At 46.7% G+C, this 18158-nt stretch overlaps 1 protein-coding gene across 6 annotated transcripts in view; it reads right to left on the bottom strand.

The window, feature by feature from the left end:
* Positions 1-18158, bottom strand: part of LOC117364564 (PC-esterase domain-containing protein 1A-like) — a 163098-nt gene that overhangs the window by 111049 nt on the left and 33891 nt on the right. For all 6 annotated transcript variants that reach the window (XM_033953914.1, XM_033953931.1, XM_033953922.1 and 3 more), the window contains exon 2: positions 1179-1272. The gene's annotated coding sequence lies outside the window, so the exon portion shown is untranslated. The remainder of the gene's footprint in view (positions 1-1178; positions 1273-18158) is intronic.

The raw sequence follows: 18158 nt of genomic DNA, 5'->3' as shown, positions 1-18158 counted from the left end.
ATACCGTATTTTCACCCATATAACGCGCGCGTTACACACGATTTTACAAACCGTGCATAACCATGCGCGTTATACGTGTGAGCGCGTTGTACACATGTTTTTTTTTTTCATTCGAATCCGGCATTCCCCCTGCGAACCAGCATCCTCCCCCCCCCCCGCTCGCGTCACCCCCCCTCCCCCGCGATCCTACATCCCCCCCAGCACCGCAAAGACAACTCTTACCCAATTGGGCACCGGCACCAGCACCAATGCACAGGATGTGCCAGTGCCTGAAGATCCTCCCTCGTTGGGTTGGGCTGGGCTGGGCTAGGCTGAGCGGTGCGAGAGAGATCCTCCTTCTTCCTGTGCTGGGCTGGACTAGGCTTTGAGCATTTGCGCATGCTCAAAGCCTTCTGGTCTAGCTCTCTATCTCGGAAAGAGCCGGTTCGCAGGGGGAATGCCGGATTCGAATGAAAAAAAAAAATGCTCTCTCGGGTAAGCGAGCGGGGGGGGGGAGGATGCTGGTTCGGAGTAGGCGGGAGGAGGTTTTAGCATGCGCGGTATACGCGTGTGTGCGCTATATTAAATTTTTTTTACAGAAATTTGTGTTCCCCGCGCGCTATACCCGTGTGCACGTTTTACACGGGTGCGCGGTATATGGGTGAAAATATGGTAATTGGGATGCATTTAACTTAAGATCCAACAAAATGTCATTCCTTCAAAGTGATACACATAAACAACATCTTTTATTCAATATGAATTTCCTCTTGACATCCAAAAGACAATAATGGCTTAAGAGTAAGACCAGGTATTTAATGATAATCCCTTATGGATCGCCTGGTGCTAAACAACGCAGAAATTTTATACGTAAGAAAGGTCATCTAAAATTGAATCTTCTGCATTACCTATATAGCCAGTGAAGTTATTGTGTGGGGGGATTTTTAAGTTCTGGAGCAATTGCTGAATTTTCCTAGCCCAGTAACTCAACATACACCTGTGCTTTGAATTTTATGCAAGTGAGTGGGGCTGGTTACTTTAGAAGGCCTATATATAAGGAGTTTAGGTCAAAAAGATCATGCATGGACTATTGTGCACAAACCTGTCTTCCATAAAGAGGCCATACATTACTTACAGGCCACAGTTGATGGCAACAAGCACTATTAGTAAATCTGAGAGACCCAGATCATCTCCCAACTTACCCTAGCTTAGGAACAAGGTTCATTCCTGTCATAAGAATGTGCAAAACTAATCCATTTGAAGAGTCTACTCCTTAAGGACCTTATGAGACACTAGCTGGAGAAAAGAAAGGATATGATAGAAAACATTTTAATATTTAGCAGTTTTCAACAAACTACAGGTAAGTCCTACAAAACATCACACTGCATGCTAGATCAGTCACTCAAATAAAAAGATATGCAAAGGGTCATATTCATGTTTCTTTATGAAATAAGGTATTCACAATGTGGCGGAAAGAAAACAACGCTGAATATTAAAAGGGTATTACAGAGAAGAACAAACTGTCACACCAGTAGGTAAACATTTCTCTTGAACAGACCAAGCCCTTAAGGCCTCCACAATCAGGATAGCAGGAACTTCAGTGTTACTCAGTTAGGTGGTATTTTCTTCTTATGTTATCCATGTAAATCAGTGGTCTCAAACTCGCAGCCCATGGGCCATATGCGGCCCGCCAGGTACTATTTTGAGGCCCTCGGTATGTTTATCATAATTACAAAAGTAAAATAAAACAGTTTCTTAATCATATGTCTCTTTAGCTATAAATTACAATATTATTATTATTAAGACTTAGCCAAAAGGAAAGATTTATAAGCTATAAAGAGTTTTACCTAATGCAAAATTGTCATTTCTTTAATAAGACATTAACTATTTTTTTCTGAGGCCCTCTAAATACCTACAAATCCAAAATGGGGCCCTGCAAAGGGTTTGAGTTTGAGACCACTGATGTAAATGTATAGTAAGGTATCTAGATAACAAAAATATGTGTTTTTTTGAACCGGCCCAACTTACAACTTTCTTAACGTTGAAACGCCTGGAAAAGGAAGTAACATCGGATTAGCTAAATAGAATTTTAAGCTCCTCAAACCAGTCCACAGATACCATTTTTGCACAAAGTATATCTTTTGAATTTTCTTATATATTCACTTATAGATTCTTGGATCAAAATGATGACTTGAGATTGTTTGAATAGAGTGAAGTTATTGAAAAAAATTTTAGTTTTCCTGAAGTGTTGTATTAACACACAATCTTTCTGTACAAAATGTTTGATTTTGTTAAAATGTAAAATTGATAAAGAAAAAAAGGGAACTTCAGTCTTTTACAAGAATATAAAACACATCTGAAGATGATCAAAGGCTTTCGAACCAAAACAAAAGGAGTTAAATATGGATGACCAAACAGACCTTCTAAACCAGTGGTCTCAAACTCAAACCCTTTGCAGGGCCACATTTTGGATTTGTAGGTACTTGGAGGGCCATAGAAAAAATAGTTAATGAATTATTAAAGAAAATATAATTTTGCATGAGGTAAAAATCTTTATAAGAACATAAGCAGTGCCTCTGCTGGATCAGACCAGAGGTCCATCATGCCCCGCAGTCTGCTCACGCAGCAGCCCATCTGGTCCAGGACCTGTACAGCAATCCTCTATCTATACCCTTCTATCCCTTTTTCCTTCAGGAAATATCTAATCCCTTCTTGAACCCCGATACCGTATTCTGTCCTATCACATCCTCTGGAAGCGCATTCCAGGTGTCCAACACCCTTTGGGCGAAGAAGAACTTCCAAGCATTGGTTCTGAATCTGTCCCCTCTTAATTTTCCCGAATGCCCTCTTGTTTTTGTAGTTTTCGAAAGTTTGAAGAGTCTGTCCCTCTCCACTTTCTCTATGCCCTTCATGATCTTGTAAGTCTCTTATCATGTCCCCTCTAAGCTTCCGCTTTTCCAGGGAAAAGAGCCCCAGTTTCTCTAATCTTTCAGCATATAAAAGGTTTTCTATACCATGCAGAAGAAATCCACTCCAGCTTTCGAATCCCTCCTCCTTCACTAAAGGGTTCTGCTGCTTCCTCCAGTTTGTACCAAATAGAAACACAAGTGGAGGGGTATGGAGAAACTAACAAACTATAATCTGTTCTGCTCTGAAATCATAACATGTTAAACCTTGCCACTGAACAGAACAGATCAAAACAGTGGCACAATCATGCCAAACAGAAAAATAATTATGGAGCTCAAGTATTATCCCAATGTGATATCGCAATAGATAAGTTCTTTATACTGTTAAGGTTTGACAGTCATCCAAATTTCAGTTTGGATTTGAACTGTCTGCTTGAGACAGTAGGCAAGCACAGGAGATAACTGACAAGGGCAGTGCTCCAGAATGGTATACCTATCTATTAGAAAATATATTATTAGCAAGGTAAGAACCTAATCTCTTTTTCTAGTGCAATGTGTGTATCATTCTGGACAGACAGGACCTTCAAAAGCAGCCCCAGATATCTGGGGCAGGACTGCTAAGCCAGTACATAACAACGAGGACCCAAATGGTGGAGTCCTCCATTGCTGATACATCCACTCTGTAAAATTTGGGGAATGTATAGAGTGGATCAGTTCGCTGCCCTAAATCTCCTCAGAGGAGACTGCCCAAGCTTCAACCTACGAAGAAGCCATGCTTCTAGTCAAACGTGCTCTTATGGAGACTGGAGACTGTTTCAACAAGCAATATTTGCTGATGAAATGGCCCTCCAGATCCATCTAGATATCATGGTCTTGGAAGCCGGTGTGTTGCATCTAGCCTGACTAGTGAGCACAAAAAGATGGTCAGATAGCCTGAACTCAGAAGCACTTGCTCTTCTCACATCCAACTTTTTCAGAATCTGGTTCTTCTTAGAACCTGTGAATTGAAACGCCAGCAATCTGACCTCCTGATGGACATTGAAAGCCGAAACAACCTTTGGTGAAAAGGATGGAACGGTATGCAAAGGAACTCCGGCCTCTCTGAACTTGAGGAAAGACTCTCTGCAAGAAAGAGCCTGTAGCTCAGAGACTCTTCTCACTGATGTAATAATCACAAGAAAAATAAACAAGTCTTGAGCATCAGATTCTACCAATGACGCTTCCTTCAGTGGCTCGTATGGAGCCTAACTGAGGCCTTGCAAAACCACGTTAAGGTTCTATGAAGGAAATAAGTGTTTTAACTGGGGGCCTGAGCTGCAGCACCCCCTTAGAATCTGTCTATATTCAGATAAGACGCCAAGGGAGGCTTACACTCTCAAGCCCTGAAACAAGAGAGTCCCACCACTTGGACTGAAGGATGCCATTGTAAGCCTCTTGTCAAGGCCAACAACATAGAGATTAGAGCAGAGAACAGTTCCGCCTTTTCTTGAATGCAACAGTGCTGGAAAGTTTCTCATGCCTTAGCATAATCAGGGACCATCATAGGCTTTTTGGCTCTGAATAGGGTAGAAATGGACTACCATGTGTATCCCTTGTGCACTAACACTGCGCACTCAAGAGCCATGTCGTAACAGCAAAGCAATCAGGATCTATGACCACTGGTCCCCGAGAAAGAAAGTCCAGCTGCACGGTCTACATATAACAGTCTACGGGGCCAATCTGAAGCCACAACAATGACTTGTTCCCCGATGGCTTGCAATCCTGTGGAGAATCCAGCCTAGCAATGGCCATGGAGAAAACACGTACAAGAGCTCGCTCTTCGGCCATGGCTGTGGTCCAGACCTATGCTCCCAGGCTTGGATCTTTGACCAAAGAATCGGTTTGCCTTCTTGTTTATTGCTTTCGCCTTCAGATTGAATGTTGGGTGACCCCAGTGTCAAACAATGGATTGGAAGGTCAATGCAGACAGCATCCATTCTCCTGGATCCAGTCTATCTGCTGAGGAAATCGGTCTGGTCACTGACCACCCCTACTACATGCATCACTGAAAACACCTGAAGATTAAACTTTGCCTATATGAATAGTAAGCGAGCTTCCAGACACAGCTGTGCACTCTTGGTGCCTCCCTGGCAATTGACATACACCACTGCAGTAGCATTGTCCGAGAAGACTCGCACCACTTGCCCCTCTCCAGGCTCTTTCCTAGCCTCTGCAATGCCAAACAAATGGCACGAAGTCCCAATCTGTTGATCAACCTTCCTTTGAGAAGGCTACCAACGCCTCTGGATTAGGTGTCCGTTGCAGAGAGTCCCCAAGCCAAACAAACTGGCATCCATCGTCACAATTACTCATGAGGCTATTCGGAGGGGCATGCCCCCAACACCTGTGGCCAGAGCCACCAGCTCATACTAGCCCCCGCTTATGTCCATGGCAGACATGTGTAGGGAGTCCCGACTGAGGTGACCACTTAGACAGTAATGCACTAAGGAGAGGACACATGTGAGTCTTTGCCCAAGGGACCATGTTTATCATGGCTGCAATGGAATCTAGCACTGGAGACAGTGCCATGCGGACTGAGCTAGTTTGGCCAAAAAGCTCATTATCTGGGTGCAAAGCTTCTGTCCGTGTGCACCGACTCCATCCCATCCCAACAGTTCTGTCTCCCGTCTCTGCAGACTCCATCTCATTTGAGCAAGCCTCAAACATATGATTTTATATTTAAATCTTTTTATTAAAATATAAAAAGGGACAATATTTTGTATAGTTGTTTATAAAACACAAATAGAAACCTTCAATTTCTATCTGGTTTTGGTACAAGCTTCCCAAAGATTTAAGGCCGGATTCTCAAAACTTACCCATGCCCTTAACGATAGTCACTAAACCAGTTCCAGCCAGTTTAGCGTACCAGTATTTTACAGACCAATTATCAGAACAGCTCACCATGGCCTTTTTCAAGCTTCCTAGCAGTCTCCAACTCTGCCATGCAAATGTAGTACAATGAGGTCATTAATATTAAAATGGTAGTAAAATGGACTCAATATTTAAATGAACACTCTGGGTGATTTTCTAACCTCGCTGTGTCACATTTGCGGGCAAAATTTTATGACAGGGTCTGATCTGTCATAGCTTTACTTTTCAGTCAGTACCCGAGCACCGATTGGCTCAGGCAATGACAGGAAAGTAAGGCTTGATAGCTCATCCCCCCTAAAAAAATTTTTTAAAAAAGACCGACCCCCCATATTGAAGGATGGCAGGAAGGATACCTACTCTCTCCTACTGCCAGGGTCCCATGCTCTCTCGACAACCACCCAACACTCTCAGCAATCCCTTCCCAACACTCCCTGCAGGAGTGATGCCCACTTCCTTCCGCCGCTAGCAAGAGAGATGCCCACTCCCACCACTGGAGTTCCTCACACTCCTAACATCCCGAAATACCCAACAGCCCCCTCCCCCCCGACACTCGGGATATTCATTCCCTCCCTTCACTGGAGTCCACTGCCCCGCCCCGGGAGGGACCGACAGCTCCCCACAAAGCTTCCAGAAGGAGGGATGCCCGATGGTATCCCCCACCTCCTATGAAAGGCTGGTCGTAGGGATACCTACTCCCTCTGACTGGCCCGCCTCTTCAAAAAATGGTGGGCCTTCCCCTTCCCAGTGCATCCTGGGATGCACCAGGGAGGGTCTAAGGCAGGGGTAGGGAACTCCGGTCCTCGAGACCGTATTCCAGTCGGATTTTCAGGATTTGAATATCCTAATGAATATGCATGAGATCTATTTGCATGCAGTGCTTTCAATGCATATTCACTGGGGAAATCCTGAAAACCCGACTGGAATACGGCTCTCAAGGACCAGAGTTCCCTACCCCTGCTCTAAGGTGATGATTGGCCCAGGTACCTAAGCTCCCTTTCAGATGCAGTGCTAGCCAGAGTTCTAAATGATTTATGAACCACTTTTGCTGAGCCAGTGACCATCGACCCTGAACTGGGTGTCCATTGCAATGACACACTGAACTAGAAATACAGAACAAGGAGCAAAACCAGTCTCTCTCTTCCCCCGCCACCCCCATAACCAACACACACTATTGAGACAACTGAACAAATCAAATTACTACAAAATGCTGCATAGAAAAATCATGCTAACAGAATACACTTCTCCCTCCATATTCGCTGTGATAGGGGGATTAACAGACCCGCAAATACATGAAAACCGCAAATAACTTTTTCATATTTATTCGCTGTTTTCTATTAAAAACCATTGTGAATATGGTGAAACCGCAAATAACATGGTGGGAGACCTGGCCTGTTCCTGAAGGAGAGGCAAAACAGTGAAGAAAGTGCTGGAAATCAGCTATTTTCTCTGTAAACACTTGGAATCAGCGATTTCTCTATGCAAGCTGATGTAATTTGGGGGGAGGGGCCAGCAAGCTAAAAACCTCAAATAATCGAAACCACGATTGCTGAAACCGTGAATACGTAGGGAGAAGTGTACCTCAATCACACACATGGCAAATCCATAATAGCTGACCAAAAATAATAAACAAATTAGACCAAAATTCTAAGAAGCCACAACTTGCATGTAGTACACCTATACAGATATATAAGTAAAGGAGGAGTCGGAGTTGGAGTGGAGATACCATAAAACTAAGGAATCTGAGTCAAAGGTTTTATGTATCATACTACTGACTCCACAGCCCTGATTTTTTTTTACACTCGTATATACACTCATAGTCTCATGTTTAAAATTTTAAAGAATGACACAGGGACAAAGTTTGCCCCCGCCTTGTAATTAACCGCAGGTAGTTGTCAATGCCCCATGTAAACCGCTTTGATTTTGTAAAACCACACAGAAAAAAATGGTATATCAAGTCCCACCCCCCTTTCGCCCTGAACAGTTCTCTCAGAGACCTCTTCTCAGCACCAAGCCTGTCGTCCTCTGTAGCCCTCCAGCAGGTATACGTACTTTAGATGATGTTTTATCAAATGGGAAAATGCTGGATTTTTCACAACTGCAACAATCATTTGGTATTGCAAAGTCTCAAGCATATAAGTGGTTGCAGCTGAAGCAGGCCATTCAGAAAGGGTTCCTTGAGTGGCTTAATTTAATCAGTATAACTTGCCGGGCCTATGCTTCCAGATAGATTTTCTAGGGCATCAGGCAGCCAAGTGGTATAAATTCATATCTGACTATATGAATAAAAAAACCAAAAACAAGCTTGAGAGACATTTGGAACATTGGGATTAAGCAGCAGATTTCTGCTACTCAATGGCCACATATTTGGACTTGGAGAATGAGATGTACAGCGTCAGCATCTATGAGATGAACATGGTTTTATTTGTTACATAGATGTTTTTGGACCTCTGTTCGTTTACAAAAGCTGGACTGTCTTTTTTTTGGTAGGAAAAATGATTTTATTTTCAATTTAGTGATCAAAATGTGTCAGTTTTGAGAATTTATATCTGCTGTCTATTTTTCTAGTTACTGAGGTGACACTGCATTTTTAAAAAAAATTATTTATTAATTTTCAAAACTACAACAGTGCAACTTATAGTAATACAATCAATGCAACTTATAGTAATACAATAAAAGCACATTCATCTTTCTCATGTTCATAATCATCCATTCCCCCCCCACCCAAACAATTACCATTGCAAATGGTCCGAAGCTCCAGCAGATTGATGCAACAGCGACGATCAGCATCGGACAAAAGGCCCTGAGTCCAGAGATGGTCGAGGTGAGCCTCCCAGGCATACGCAGAAGAGTCCGTTGTCAGGACCTTCTGCGGAGGAGGCGCGTGAAAAAGAAAATCTCTGGAAAGATTGGAAGAGAGCATCCACCAGCGGAGAGATCTCCTCAACAAAGGAGTCACCGCAATGTGTTGAGAGACGGGATCCTGGTCCTGCCTCCATTGCAACACCAGAGTCCACTGAGGAACTCGGAGGTGAAGTCTGGCGAAAGAGTCACATAAACTGTGGAGGCCATGTGACCCAGCAGGATCATCATGTGCTTGACCGAAACAGTGGACAGAAGAGAAACCCTCTGGCAGAGGTGAATGAGGGCATTCTGCCGAGGCAGAAAAGAGGCGAGACGAGTCGTGCCCAGCACCGCTCCGATGAACTGAAGAGACCGAGAGGGACACAACTGGGACTTGGGGAAGTTGACCTCGAAACCCAGACGTTGAAGGAACGTAATAGTCCGTTGGGTCGCTGCAATAACCCCCGGCATGGACGGCGCTTTGATGAGCCAGTCGTCGAGGTACAGAAACACCTGAAGATCCTGTGTTTGCAGAGCCGCAGCCACCACCACGAGGCACTTTGTAAAGACCCTCAGGGATAATGCGAGTCCGAAAGGGAGAACTCGATACTGGAGATGGAGATTCCCCACCTGAAATCTTAGAAACCTGCGAGAGGCTGGATGAATCGGGATGTGAGTATAGGCCTCTTTGAGATCCAGCGAGCAGAGCCAATCTTCTTCGTCCATCATGGGATATACAAAGTGGGAAGAGAAAGCATGCAAAACTTTTCCTTGATCAGAAATTTGTTCAATGCTCTGAGATCCAGGATAGGTCCCCGGTCATCTTGGGGACCAGAAAATACCGGGAGTAGAACCCGGTGCCCTGTTGACACAAGGGAACCTCTTCCACCGCCCGGAGGTGACGGAGGGCCTGAGCTTCCTGAAGAAAAAGGGGAAGCTGTGACCAGTTGGAAAGATACTCTTTTGGAGGCAGTTCTGGAGGCGCCGTCAGGACCTGAAGGGAGTACCCCTCCCGGATGATGGAAAGGACTCAGAGGTCTGATATGATCAGCTCCCACTGATGATAAAAAAAGCTGAGACGACCTCCAATGGGCAGAGGAGAAGGCTCGTGGACGAAAGAGGGCGGCATGGTCAAACCAAGATTGTCAAAAAGACGGCGCTGGTTTAGCTGTCGCAGGGGCCCGAGGCTTTTGGGGGGCCCTTTGTTGCTGCTGCTGCTGCCACCTAGGCAGCGGCTGTGAAAACACCGGCATGGACTTCTGAGGATAGCGCCGGGGTGGTAAATTGTACACCTTAGGAGGAGGAGCCTTCGGTCTCACCAAGGAGGCGAAGGAATGTTCATGTTCTGAGAAGCATTTGGTAGCCGCCTCGATGGAGTCATCGAAGAGCTTGTTCCCCACGCACGGGAGATTCGCCAGACAGTCCTGCAGATTAGGGTCCATATCCACTATGCGCAGCCAGGCCAAGCGACACATAGCGACTGCAAAAGTCGTGACCCGCGAGGACAACTCAAAAGCATCATAAGTGGCCTTGAGCATGTACAGGCTGATCTGCGACAGAGTATCCTGAAGTTGGCGGAACTCCGAGTGGCGGTGGGCAGCCATATCACCATGGAAAGACTGCATGGTTTTGATGCAGTGCTTGAGATAGGAGGTGAAATTGAAATTGTAGTTGAGGACCCTGTTTGCCATCATCGAGTTCTGGTATAGGCGACGGCCAAACTTGTCCATGGTCTGCCCTTCCCTGCCCGGGGGGACAGCAGCGTAGACCTTGGAGGGATGAGACTTCTTCAAGGAAGACTCCACAACTAAAGACTGTTGGGAGAGCTGAGCCTTCTCAAACCCCTTGCACGGGACCATCCGATAGCGGGATTCCATCTTGGACAGTATGGCAGGAATCGCATAGGGAGTCTACAAATTCCGGAAGAAAGTAGTCTTCAAGACTGGGCTCAGTGGAAGACATAGAGATTCCCTGGGCGGATGAGGGAGTTCCATCTCCTCTAAATATTCTTGGGTATATCTGGATTCAGACTGGAGATCCAGCTGAAGAGCCCTACCCATATCCACAACGAACCTGATGAAGGAGGAAGTCTTGGAAGAAGAGTGCCCCTCCGGAGGCATTGAGGATTTGGACCTCAGGGCAGCAGAAAAGGAGGGAGATGCCTCCCTCGAATACTGCGCCAGCACATCAGTGTCAACAAGCATGAACGCCGAAGAAGCTCTGCTAAGAGACAGTGGAGGTGTCTAAGAATGCTTGCGTTTAACCTGCCTGGAAGGCGAGGACCCCGGGGTCCGAGGGACAGAAACCCGTGGGGTAAGCCTCAGAGAGCCTAGTGAGGAAGAGACCTTTTGACACAGCTGCGAGGGGTGAGTTCTCGACCTCGCCTCGGAGACCAAGGAGATATGGAAGACAGTCGAGGCTGACGCTCAAACTCCAGGTGAGCCGAGGCCTCGAGGGACCTCGAGGACCGAGGCACTGGTGATCTACCTCGCAGAGGAGGGGAGTCTCTCGGCCGTTTCACAGACCGCTGCTTCAAAGACGAGGCGCGCTTTGAATGGTGCTTCGATCGAGGTTGGCCAGCCGGTGACGCCTGCCTTGAGGGAGCAAGTGAAGAATCACTCAAGGACAACCGGCGAGACCGGCGATGCTTGTCACGGGGAGTCTCGATGTGGCGTTCAGGCTGGTTCGCAGGGAGCAGGGTCGAGGCCGGGGCAAGTTGGCCCAGAACAGAGAAGATCTGATTAGTCAGAATTGCCTTAAGCATGTCCTCAAACATCGGCACCGAGACCAATGGATCTGGTCGGACATGTGCAGCAGTGCGACCCAACGAGGGCGACCTCAAAGTAGAGTATTGCCTTAACTTGGAGGCACGCTTGGGAGGTCTTGTAGAGGCTGGCAGGACTGCACTCGCTGTCTGGGATGCCAGAGACTCCGTGGAAGGCTTCTTCGGTAGCAGACCTGAAGGAGGAAGAGTAGACTTAACCGAGGACAATGCCTTAGCAGGCGGAGCAGACGGGGGCCCTTGAGGTCAAGGGAGACTTACTCGAGGCCGAGGTCAAGGCTGGGGTCGAGATCTTGTCTACAGGCTGGTCCATCGTGCTGAAGAGCTCGAGGATCCGGGCATGCCGAAGACGAAGAGCCCGCGATTGGAGGGTGGCACAACTTGGGCAAGACTTGTGAGAGGAAGAGGAAAATCACGGTAAACTCTGGTATGAAGGAAAAATACACTTATAAAGTCCTTGTATGATACAGGTGAAGCATAGTAAGTCCTTTGGATAACACTAAAGGTGAAGAAACCAGACCTCAAAGAAGAAAAAACCCCTTTTCTCCCCTCCTGCTTTAATAAATCAGTATATTAACAATCTAAAAGACATTTCTTACTACATTTGCCAGCTGTCATATACTGATTGGGAAATACCCTGCTGGGCTAAGCAAAACTTATGAGAAGGAACAACAAGCAAGACTTAATTCTTTTGCATGGCAACAGGGCCTCACACCTGTCAGGATATTATGAAAAGATAAACACATCTCATGGTCAAAAATAGAATTCTTGAGAATATCATTTAGTAAGACATGTCTTGTGATAACAAGGCAGGATGATGACACAGCCATGTCTAAAACTTCTTTGCTCCCAACAGATCCTATAAGTCTTGTTACCCCTACTAATACTGATCCGGATTCTTGTGTCGATCGTATCCTTCAGGAAAAGAGAATTTAAGATCAAAACGCTCTTGCCCAAGAATCAGCTCACCTAAATTCTCTGCCATCGCGCTGCCTTAACCCCACTGACTGCTTTTATAAAGATTATCATGGTTTAACAGATCATGTTAGCTTTGCTCAAATGCATGAGGGCCTTTGTTGTCAATACGAACAAGTCGGATGCCGTGTTTGTCACCGCTTGCCCTCATGTCCTGACCCCCCAGGATTGCACTGCCTTTGGCGCCTGCACTATCAATGTAGCCCACAAGAACATTTCTGATGGTCTTGTTCTTCCTTGGCCTTCCATTTATGATCGGCAAACTGCAAAAGTTACCGCACGATCAGACACCTCACCTCGTACGACATGCAGTACATCTCGGACGCCACCTAGTGAAGCTCTGCAAGTTCGCAAAGCTCCTCAGGTGTTATCCATTGAAGCTTCGCGGCCTTCCCAAACGTCACCCAGCGTAATTTTGCAAGCTTCCATGACCACATCCAGTGCCAATGAAGCCTTGCCCACATCCCAGACACCCCAGATTCTCGCTGGCTCCCCTATCCTTACCCGCCTACTCACTCAGCCCATTAAAGAAGCATGGTATACAGATCCTAAAGAAGCATGATATAAAGATCTTCCTACCGAGCGTTCTGTCCCCCCCACCATTATGACTCCTCATTCATCGCACTCCATATCTACTACTCCTCCACCTCCTACCCTCACTCCACACACACACACACCCCCCGTACTCCTTCGATGCCTTCTCTTACCCCACTGTCCTCTTCACGCCACCCCACAACTCCGGCTCCCTTCACTCCTAATTGGAAGCTTGATTCTTGTCCAGCCCCTACTGATTGTGCCCTTAATGCTGATTGTGGCGGTAGGACCTCTCATGTTAGCTACGCTCAGATTCACAAGGATTACCATTGTCAATGTCAGTATTGCCGTGTATGCTTAGGCCAGGGGTGTCCAATGTCGGTCCTCGAGGGCCGCAGTCCAGTCAGATTTTCAGGATTTCCCCAATGAATATGCATTGAAAGCAGTGCATGCACATAGATCTCATGCATATTCATTGGGGAAATCCTGAAAACCCGACTGGATTGCGGCCCTCGAGGACTGACATTGGACACCCCTGGTTTAGGCCTTCCCTCCTGCCCAAACCCTCAAAATTGTACTACCTATGGAAACTGTATTTACCTTCCCCCACATCTTAATCTTTCCGATGGACTCTCACGACCCTTTCTGGTCCCCCTCCGAACACTGGTGTTTGCTGACTCAGCAGGGACATACTTCAAATCTTGTCTAACCCCAAAACAGATAATTACTCAACAGGAGCACTCCACTTAGTACGTCCACCCTTGGCTTGACAATCTTGCCGGATGGACTGAGTCCTGTGCTCCCCAACTTAATCCCTTTCCCCGAGAAGGTTCCTTTGAAACAAAACACATGAATACAGCCCGTCTGTGCATCCGTCAGGGCTTCCCTGATTCTGGTTGGGATTTACAGTACATGAAAGATGGTCTCAAAATATGGGAAAAATATGAGCGAAAATTTTATGGCCAACCAGCTGAATCCCCTGCCATTTCCACTGCTTTCACAACCCCTACCCCCGCACTGCAGGCCCCCCTTATTACTAAACAAACAAATACTGGCTCCACCAAAACTGAATATGATGCTTGGAGCTTTGCTGATAAACTTTCTATCAAAGCCCAACTCCCCCCCCCCCCCTGTTAGCGGGTGCATCCCCGTGGATTTCTAAATTTGAGTAGATTACTTCCCAATGGGAGCTTGCTTTGGGTGATGTCCGCTCCCTGTTAGTTGAATGTATTGGCAAGGTAACTACAGAAATTTTTGCAGACGCAGGCATTGCCAATTATACAATAGATGTTAAAAATTTTGACGGAGACCGTTTTAATAATTATTGGTCCTCCGTCTGGAAAGCTCTTCGTGCTCATTATCCCGATGAGAAAGACATGTCCCAGCTTACCTCACTTTAATATAAGGTTGGCTCTGACATATATTCTTTCATTCGTGATTTTGAAGACAAATGGGAACTACAAATTGGGGATCCCTGTTCCAAAGAAAAAATTAAGGGCTTAGCCTTCCAAACTCTACGCGGCACCATGCCTAAGGCCATACAAACCAAATTGGATAGCGTTGTTGGCATGGCTGCAAACCTTGGTCTGAAATTATTACACATATTATCCACTATTCCCAATTTTTGGCCGACGCAGAAACTAAGGAACAGAAAGAGTTACTCCAATTGCAGAAAAAGGCTTTAACCTCCCAAATTCAAAGCCAGTCTCAGCCCCAGTCTCCGGCCACACCTTCTCAACCTCCTAACCAATCCCTTCCCGATTCAGTTTCCCAAATGAAGCAGGCTGTCTGCCTCGCCCAACAGGAAGCCGTCCAGCTTGCTCACATTCAATGGGCTCAGCCTATTTCCCCCTGGCAACCGCACGTTGCCCCCATTTCCGGCCCACAGGGTATGCGCGGCACAGGGCGTACCCCCCCTCGGGGTAGTTTCTCTCAACCTCGGGATAAATCTCAGGTCCAGTGTTGGACCTGCAATAAACATGGACATATCTCCTCTGAGTGTTGGCTCAATCCTTTCACTCGTGGCACCAGAGGAGGAGGCCGCGGCCGTGGTCGTGCCACTCCCCCTCCTGATCCTTCTAACTCAACTTTTCCTCACCCTTCTTCCTTTCCCTACCCTTATGCTCCCCCACAACCATGGTACCATCCTACAGAGGATTTTGTTCCTGATGCTTCTCCTGACCCCCAATGACTAGCCCACTATGTACACATTTCTGTTTCCAGCCACATGGAACCTATCAAGCTGGTGCAAATCGGTGACTAAACAAACATACCCTTTATTGTCGACACTGGGGCTACACTAACCTCTATTAATTTCATTCCTCCGCATTATCCCGTTTCCACCCGGACTGTTCCTACCATTGGTATTGAAGGTGCAGCCCAGCAGCATCACATTATTCCCGATGTGCTGTTGATCATTGATGACCAGGTGGTGCTTTCAGATGTTCTGTATGTTTCCTCCTGCCCTGTAAACCTCCTGGGTCGTGATGTGCTATCTAAAATTAAGGCCATCATCACCTTCATGGGTTTTCACCACTCTGCCCCCACATTTGATTCTGCAGTCCAATACGGATGTGTTTCAAGTGTGGTGGGTGTCAAATTAATTCTCAAAGACCCTACCACTGATTCCACCATTCCCCAATATCCATTAAAACCTGATGCTTTAGAAGGTATCAAATCTTTAATTCACGAACTCTTGGACAACAATATCATTGAGCCTACTGAATCCCCCTGGAATACGCCCTTCTTTCCCATTCGCAAGGTGGATGGTAAAGCCTGGCGTTTGGTACACGATTTAGGTGGTCTGAATCGCCTTTTACAAAAAGAATTCCCAGTCGTCCCTAATCCTGTCACTTTACTTACTTCCTCTACCCTCCATGCTTGGTTCTCTGTCATCGACCTAAAGAATGCTTTCTACTCTATCCTCTTACACCCTGATTCTAGCCCCCTTACTGCTTTCAAGGTAGGCACTGACCGCTATATGTGGCAGCGCCTCCCTCAGGGCCTCCATGAAAGCCCTGGTATCTTTTCTTGAGTCATTTCTCATGACCTACAGGGGTTTCGCGATACTATGCCCCCTGATTCTCAAGCTTCCCTTTTTGCGTACGTGGATGATCTTCTCTTGTCCGTTGATACTGAATCCCTTTGCCAACGACTTACTGATGATCTTCTTTACTATCTGCTTTCCAAAGGGTATGCCATTAACTCAGAGAAATTACAATATTGCCAGCAGGAAGTCACCTTTCTCGGCCACACTATCCATGCAGATGGCAAATTCCTCTTCCCTACTTTACTCAATGAAATTGACCAACTTTCCATTCCCCATACTGTTCATGACCTACGTGCCTTACTGGGCCTCCTCAATTATTGTAGGGAGTACATTCCTTGTTTAAGCACACGTGTTTTACCTCTTTGCTTACATCTGCTATTAAATGTATTGCAGAAAATCATGACAAGTGGCAGGTTAGAGGGTTCATTGACAGTACAGGTAAACCATTACAACACAACGCTCTTCTGGATCGCCTTATGACAGCCATAGAAAGCAGCCACACCCCTGCAGCAATTGTTAAAATAAAAGCCCACGACAACACTGACATGTCCTTCCCTCAGAAGGCACACCAACATGTTGATCTTTTGGCTAAAGGAGCCACTGCATATCCATACACAGCCCCTTTGTATGTGAACAAAAGGGCCCGACCTACTGATCTTGAAGGCTCCTTTGCTGAAGGAGCCACTTTAGAAGAATTACAACAATGGCAGAAAGGAGGGTGTAAACAGATAAAAGGCATCTGGAAAACGCAAGATATGAGAACATGTATATCCACAACTTCACTGTGGTTATATGCTCAAGATTATCATGTGAAAACACACGCTCCCTTCTCACACCTTAGTGCCCGACTTAAAACGTTAATATGGCATCCCAGGTTAGATGCCATCTTGAAAGAAATAGTCCGGACATATCCAACCTGTATTAAAACAAATCCTAGAGGAACTCCTACCCCCTTAGGGGTTATACCTATTCCGGAAAGGCCGTGTAGGAAGTGGCACATTGATTACACGGATATGATCTTTGAAAATCAAGGGAAGAAGTACCTCTTAGTATGTATTTGCCCCTTTTCCCAATGGATCGAGGCTTATCCATGTGCCTCTGAAACTGGGAAAGAAGCAGCTCAGAAAATCTGCACCGAAATTGTAAGCAGACATGGTGTTCCGGAGGCCATTGTTTCTGATTAGAGAATGACACGGTGAAAAAATTGGTCCCCGTCACCGCCCCGTCCCCGTCTCACCATCCCCGTCACCGCCCCGTCCCCGTCTCACCATCCCCGTCACCGCCCCGTCCCCGTCTCACCATCCTCTTCACCGCCCCGTCACTGCCACCCCATTCACCGCCCCGTCACCGCCACTGCAATCCCATTCACTTTTCTTTATTTACGTATAAAGGAAACATTCTTTAAAACTTTAAAACTTAGTTAAATATTAGTTAATAACTATACAAAAACAAAACACGCAGAGAAAAAATTAATTAATATAAATTCTCAAAACTGACACATTTTGATCACTAAATTTAAAATAGTTATTTTTCATACAGTTTTTCAATCACTAATCTTCCACCACCCCTGGGGCTAGCAATGCAAAAACAAACACGACATGTACTTTAAATGCTTACAATGTTAGCCTATATGGTAATTAGACGCGGCCGCTGTACCTAATCGCGGCAAAGATCTCCCTGCCGTGATTAGCATAGTGACCGCGGCTACGGCTGCAAGTCTCCCCTCCCCCCAGCGATCACGGCAGGAGGGCACCCAACCCCTCCTGTAGACCCCCCCAAATGCCTTCCTGACAATCGCAGCAGAAGGGTACCCAACCCCTCCTGCCGGTCCTCCCAATGGCCTCCCCTAAGATCGCCGGCAGGAGGGTACCCAACCCCTCCTGCTGGACCCCCCCCCCCCCCCCAACGAACCCTCCAACCCCGGAACCCCCTTAGTCTTACTTTCCAAGTTGGACCGGACGGCTCCTCACACGTATGGCCAGCAGGCTTGCCTCCGTCCAAATGAGGCGGGCCCGCCCCTACCCTGCCCAACCCACAGGATCCTAGGGCCTGATTGGTCTAGGCACCTAAAGCCACTCCCGCTATAGGAGGGGCCTTAGGTGCTTGGGCCAATCAGGCCCTAGGATCCTGTGGGTTAGGCAGGGGAGGGGAGGGGCGGGCCCGCCTCATTTGGACGGAGGCAGGC

Source organism: Geotrypetes seraphini, chromosome 1 (assembly GCF_902459505.1).
Source record: "Geotrypetes seraphini chromosome 1, aGeoSer1.1, whole genome shotgun sequence".
Classification (NCBI taxonomy): domain Eukaryota; kingdom Metazoa; phylum Chordata; class Amphibia; order Gymnophiona; family Dermophiidae; genus Geotrypetes; species Geotrypetes seraphini.
Note: the sequence above shows the minus strand (reverse complement) of the source record. Positions and strands in the feature narration are given on the sequence as shown.